Source organism: Glycine max, chromosome 9 (assembly GCF_000004515.6).
Source record: "Glycine max cultivar Williams 82 chromosome 9, Glycine_max_v4.0, whole genome shotgun sequence".
In the NCBI taxonomy this organism is placed as follows: Eukaryota; Viridiplantae; Streptophyta; class Magnoliopsida; order Fabales; family Fabaceae; genus Glycine; species Glycine max.
Genome location: NC_038245.2, coordinates 18,971,579 through 18,978,792, shown reverse-complemented (window position 1 = coordinate 18,978,792; position 7,214 = coordinate 18,971,579). Strand labels below are relative to the sequence as shown.

General features: G+C 29.0%; 1 pseudogene; it reads right to left on the bottom strand.

Moving 5' to 3' along the window:
- Positions 1–400: 400 nt before the first annotated feature.
- Positions 401–5,805, bottom strand: LOC112997837 (WAT1-related protein At2g37450-like; annotated as a pseudogene).
- Positions 5,806–7,214: the final 1,409 nt, after the last annotated feature.

Sequence of the window (7,214 nt, the reverse complement as noted above, 5' to 3'; positions counted from 1 at the left end):
TTACATATATACTAGATTATTGTAATTTCATTACATTCTTTGACATAGAAAGAAATTTTGAACAAACACAATTGATGCATGAGTATTAAATTATGATGACATTTTCCAGCACAGAGGTCAACAAGCTAGTCTATTGAATAAAAAAGTGTATAGGGATACTTTCATGTAGAAGGTTCCTGATTCAATTTAAAAATTCTTTGAGAAAGAGGTGAATTGATACAAACCTCTCTAGGATTATTTTCGAATTACGAACACGAGGATATACATAAAAAATTAGGAAATTTGACTTTCTCATGTAAATTTTTATTTATTTCAAGCATTTTAGCAGGGTAATTTATATGTCAAGCATTTTAATCTACTTTATCCACTTTGCGATGAAGGCCAAAGCTAACTATCAATTTTACAACACAGTCTCCTCTTGTTTTCTGCTTTTGTCAGACTTTCCAAGTTCTAAAACTACTAAATTCATAGGTGAAGAATTTGTCACTACTGTGGCCATTGATTCTGCTCCAACAGGCAAATCAATAACTTTTGATATTTTTGCCGCTGCTACAATTGATTGTTGAACTGTGCGCATTGTCTCAATGTTTTTGCCCCACAAAAAAGGAGTATAATCCCACCATGATCAAAACCATACCTAACAACCTGCATATAGATCTTAGATTAAAGGATAAAACAATTAAACCTCAAACTTTAAATCCATCAATAAAAATGTTTTTATTTTTTATAATGCAAAAATGTTTCACGTGAATGTCCAATGTGTTGACAAAAATAGAAATAAATACATTTTTAGTATTTAATTTGAAATATGAATATTTCAAATTTTTATATTTCAGTTTTTACATTTTATTTTGTTTATTTTTCTTATTATTTTATTATATATAACTATATTATTTCAAATAATTTTTTTTATTAAAATTCATTTAAGACCGCTCTCATTGTTGGATTGATGTTATTTTAGATTAATAATTTTGTTATGTGTATCATAAGGAAATACCAAAGCTAGATGGTTGAGAAGGACAAAATAAGATGGGATTTCTTAGGAACTTTTAGTATTATAATTTAATCAAAATTAGAATTTCACCTTAGCATATGTAATCTTTGCAAATCTTTATTATAGAAAGTACCAAAATAAAAGTCCAATTCCAATTATAATGCAACACACGAAAACATTCAAGAAATTGAATAATATAAGTTGAGAAAAGCCAATCTATTTTAAGATTAAATGGTGTTCCATCTTAGTTCCTAATGAAGTTGACCAAGTGATTTTGTGATGGTAGCTAAATGTAACATTGAAATTGCCATAATGTCTAGAATGGGAAATATTAATACGTTCCAACAGTTAATGGTTCACCAAGTACGATAGCTTTTGAAAAGGTCACAAAAATAAGAGCGAGAGGATTGAACATTGGGGGATAACTGGGTCCTTTGATTGTAATTGTCCAAGATAGTATATTGAATGTAGCAGTTGTCGCCAGTGCTCCCTACACACAAAAAACACTTGTTATAATAATCACTTTAGAGTGTTCATGTTCCTCAATCAAAGTTCAATGTCAAATCAAATCAGAGTTGATGACTTTGAAATCTAGAAACTAAGCTACATCTTGATTCATTTGATCCATTTCAAATTATTGTAAAAGTAAACAAATGAAATTATTATTGTAAATCATAATTTCTTAGCAATGAATTATGTATTCGCATGTGAGACTTTTTGGATGAATCCGAAGTATCTTTTGACCCAGAACCAAGGACTAACCACTCTGTTTTCATAACATAATAATTAAAAAATGAGTGGTATTAATTGATTTTTTTGGTCTATGTCATTGATTGATATAAATGTATTGATGAAAATTACACAATTTGATGTTAAATTGAAAAGAAAATATCTTAGAAAGCATTTAGAGTATTGAAGAAAATATTTTTACCGAGTACACTATAGTGACTAGTTGTAGATTCCACTCTAATCTATGCAAACACCTATGATTCCACCTTGAATTGCTGCCAAAACACATGCTAGCATTGTTCCGGTAAACCTTAGTTGAAATACTTTAAGCAACTGGACCTGTTTATTAAATTGGAAATAGTCATTTGAGAAGGATAATAAATTAATGATCACACGAAACCCTTTTTTTTGTGGCAAAACTGAAGAAAAATTATTATTAAGAGAGTTATGACAGTAAACTGAAAAAACTTAATTGGTCCGTCTTATACTCTTATTAGATGTATGACATGATATTAGTTAACACAATTAATCATGATTTTGTTAATTAGAATTATATAAGTTTATCTGTTAAGATGCTCTTATAAATGAAAATGATAGATAATTGTGGTGTGTGACTCAAAATCACAATTGACACAAGTGAGAAGACTTTAAAGTGGTGCTGTCATAACTGTTTCAGTTATTATAATTGGATTGGTTTTGGCACCAAAGTATAGTCTTTGTTCCTAGGACTAGCTTTTAGAGTGTATATATATACTCTTGATCATGTAATGCAGAGATAGAGTTTTTGAGGCTGCAAAACAGAGGAGTTGCAAGAAATTCAAAGAGTTCTTAATAGAGAAAGAGAGCTAGGTGATTGAGAGAGGTTTTCAAAAGAGAAACCGAGAGAGATCAAAGTTAGTTACTGCTTGTATTGAACTTGTAATTGTTCATGATTAATGTGATGATGAGGAGCTGCACTTTCCCGTGGATGTAGGCACATTGCCGGACCACGTAGATCTTTGGGTCTTGCTCTGCTGTGCTTGTTTGCTGTGTTTTCTTGTTTGTTTTTTTTTTATCTTGTGCAGGTTTAAGAGTAGCAGAACTTATACAAAGAACCAACAATAATTCAAGCAAGTTATAAAACAATAGACTAAAGAAATAATAAGATACATACTTGAACAATAAACCAAGCTCTATATGAGAAGCAACTGCAAATAAAAAAAGAAAGTGCCCTGAAGCATGTGAGTTTCGTGTGCGGTGACAACAGTTTGAACATGATGACTATGATGGCCTAGATAAAATTCCTTCCCTTTGTAAATACCGGTAGCTAATGCTCCCCCAATACACAAAATTGCCCCTCCACACTTAGCTTTACCAGCCCAAGTATGCAGCCTCAATTTCTCCGATCTGCATTGATTCATCAACTAGTTCTAGTTATGCAATAATGCTAGGGAAGATTTGGCAGATTTATACATATAAACTGGTATAAATTCTAGATACCTGAATATGATAGAGGTAAAGAAAGTGCATATAGGAACCATGTTGAGAAAGTTGACAAAGTAAGTAGCAGAAGTGTCTCTCATACCATAATAGAATAATCCTTGAGTCAGAGTCATCCTGTATGTGGTGCCATCACATTGTTAGAAAAACATATTAACAAGCCATCAATTATTATAAATATCCACTTTATAGCACTTGTAAAAGTTATATGGTTTAATCATTTCAAGGTAAACAATGCCATAATGCCTATGCTGTATCTGTTTTGAAACCATAATTCCATGAAGTTCACACTATTTATTTAGTATAGAACACTAATTGATTGTTGAAAGTAAAATGAAGAGAAAGTACTTAACTCATATGGAGTTGCTCTTGCTGACAATATTCATTTGTAAGGTGTTTTGGGGAGAGGGTTTAGTTTTTATCTTAGGCATTCTAAGAAAGGGATAATCACAAGTGTTAGGCAAATAGATCATGAAATTGTGAGCTTTGAAAAATAATTAATATTTTTAAATGATAAATGTTTAATGTGTAATATGAGATAGAAGTAGTAGTTAATTTCTTTGGTTTCTTTGATGAAGAGCTACACCTACATATTTTACCATCAACAAAAAAATAAAAAAACGATTTTATTTTGGTTTCATGTGCAATGTTACGGCTGAAGTAGCTGAACCATAGCCAAACTAATAACACTAAACCACAAGTTTGATGTACGATTGATTGGTTGCAATCGAAGATATGAAAATTTGAGGTAGACCAACCTTACTCTCCCACACTTCTTTTGCAAATTTAAAAAATGGTGCAACTAACTTATAAGCTTAGAAAAGAATGGAATATAGTCAAATAATTTCTCTATTAATGGTTTCTATTCAAGGGACAACAAAGGAAATTCATTCGAGTTTCAAGACACTGCAACATATATAGTCATGCCGAACATAGTCTCAAAAGTTACATTTCAATCTGCTAAAAAAAATCACATTTCAAGAAGTTCATTTTACGTGGAATTTAAAAATAATGATATTGTTAGGAAATGTTTTAAGGATACTAGTTTAAAAAAGTTAGCAAATAATTTATTTTAAAAAAATTAAAAATTACACTTAGAAGTACATGAATCTATGAAAAATGTTAAATTTTACTCTCTGTCTCTCTCTTTATAAAATATTTTTATTTTACGACACTTAGTATTATATATTCTCATAAGATTAAAAGTGCACCACGTCATTTATCAATGAATGCTTGTATATTTGGTTAATCTAATTTTAAATAACAAAATTAAAGAAATCGTACCCCATCAATGCGTTAACGAAGAGCCAAAACCAAACCTTCGAAGTAAAATTCCTCGTGCGGCCTGTGCATTCACAATCCAAATCATTTGCAAGCGAAAACATCGAGCATCAAAAGAGTGATTAAAAGAATACAACAATATTTTTTTATGTGTTAAGATATTAATTTATTTATATATTTATAGTTGTAGTTTGTTAACTTGAGTCTTTAGGGTTAGTTTAAGCAAGTAGGGAAAAACATTATTAGGAAACAATATTTATTATATTAAAACTAAATAAATATACGTAATAAAGTACATTTTTAATTGCTTAAAATCATCTTCAAAACTTATGTTAGCAAAAATGTTTTTATTTAATATTATTATAAAGTGTGGACAAAGATAATTTGGCTCAGTTTATTTTGAATTTTATTCTTTTTAAAAAGAAAAAAAATGAATCAAATGCCTTCTAAAACGTTTTAGAAACTATGCAGCTTATTTTTTTATGAAGAAAAAGTTTTTTTTTTTACTTATATGAGGTAAAAATAGCTTTTAAAAATCCAACATCTCTTCTTTCTCTACACACTCTGTCCCCTGTTATCTTCTTTTTCTTTTTCTCTTTCTCTTCTTCTTCATGTTTTACAATCTCAATCTCCCCCCTTGAATCTTTCTACAGTTCATATCCTTCTCTCTTTGCTCTCTTTCTAATAATCTCTTTTATTTGAAAAAATAAAAATCATAAAAACTTCTATTTTATTTTTAAAATAACTTTTAGATAAAAAATTATTTAAACATAATGTTAGAAAACATGAGTGTTAGATTACATATATACTAGATTATTGTAATTTCGATTCATTACATTCTATGACATTGAAAGAAATTATGAACAAAAAAAATTAATGCATGAGTATTAAATTACATATATATTAGATTGTATTTTCAATAAATTTTTTGACATTGAAAGAAATTATGAACAAATACAGTCGATGTGGTCACAATTATAGTCACATTATGATTGCATACACTTTAAAAATCTAGACAATGTGACAAAAATCACGGCCACATGCAGATAATTTCTTAAAACCTTGAGCAAGAGTGAATCAAGTTTCATAAGGAACAAATAACTAGAATGAAAAACACACCTTTCAAAGTAAAGTGCAAATGGGGCAACACAAATGGCAGCAACAATGTGACAATATGCAATGAGAGAAAAGATGAAGGAGCCATGAACTAATATGACCCTTGATAGTAGTTGCAATGCAGAAATAAACACTTGCACTAGTATCATGCCTAATATAATCTGAGATGATGTGAACCATTGCTTGGAACTTCTCTTCAGAATCATTTTTTTACTAATAACATGTATTTAGAATGCATAGGGTACTTGCGTCTTGCCATTTTTGCAGACATCCCGCGGTCCTTTGGATGCAAATTTCCAAAATAGTGTGCTCCATGTGCATAGCAAAGAAAAAAATGTTTAATTTTCAATAGATTTTTAAGTATGTGGAAATATTTTACTATAATAATTAAGACAAGCAGATAAAATTCTAATTTATTTGTTAAATTAGAAGAAACTACTTGAAAATTAAGAATAATTTTTTTTTTTAACATGACATTTAATTGATAAACAAATTTGCAATATAAGTAAACTTCATTTTTTGCTCGAACTATTGAATTGTGGTACTATTTTTAAACTTTATCTTTTGTTCAAATGAGAAATGTTAAACGATACAAAATATATTTCCTGAAAACACTCACCAGTTCTCTCTCTCATCCAACACCAAACAATAAGTTTCGTGTACTGTGATAGCAACCAAAGTAATCTCCAATTTTTTTTTTCTTTTTTGTAGTATCCATATTTTGAAATTTGAATGTGGCACCAACTTGTATTCCCAAAACATTCAATCTAATCAAACTAAACCACAAGTTTAATGTACAATGGTTTGGTTGCAATCTAAGACCTGAAAATTAAAGGTAGACCAACCTTACTTTCCCATACTTCTTTTGCATATTTAAAAAATAGTGCAACATATAGTCATGCCAAATATAGCCTCACAAGTCACATTTCAATCCTATAAAAAAAATTCACATTTCAAGAAGTTGGTTTTATGTAATATTTAAAAATAACACTATTGTTAAGAAATGTTATAAGGATACTAGTTAAAAAAAGTTAGCAAATAATTTAAAAAAGAATCACAGTTAGAAGCACATGAATCTATGAAAAATGTTAAGTTTTACTCTCCCTCTCTCTCTCTTTATAAATATTTTTATTTTAGGACACTTAGAATTATATATTTTCCTAAGATCAATAGTACACCGAGTCAATTATCGGTGAATGCTTGTATATTTGGTTAATCCAATTTTGAGGAACTAAATTAAAGAATGCTTACCCCATCAATGTGTTAACGAAGAGGTAAAACCAAACCTTCGGAATGAAATTCTTTGTGTGTCCTCTACATTCACAACCCAAATCTTTTGCAATGAGAACATCGAGAATCAAAAGAGTGATTAAAAGAATACAATATTATTTTGTGTTAAGATATTAATTTATTTATATTCATATTTATAGTTTGTTAACTCAAGTCTTTAGAGTTAGTTTTAAGCAACTAGGGAAAAACATTATTAGGAAAAAAGATTTATTATATTAAAACTACGTAAATGTATGTAATAAAGTAGATCTTTAATTGTTGAAAATCATCTTTAAAACTGATGTTAGCAAAAATGTTTTTATTTAATAATATTATAAAGTATTAG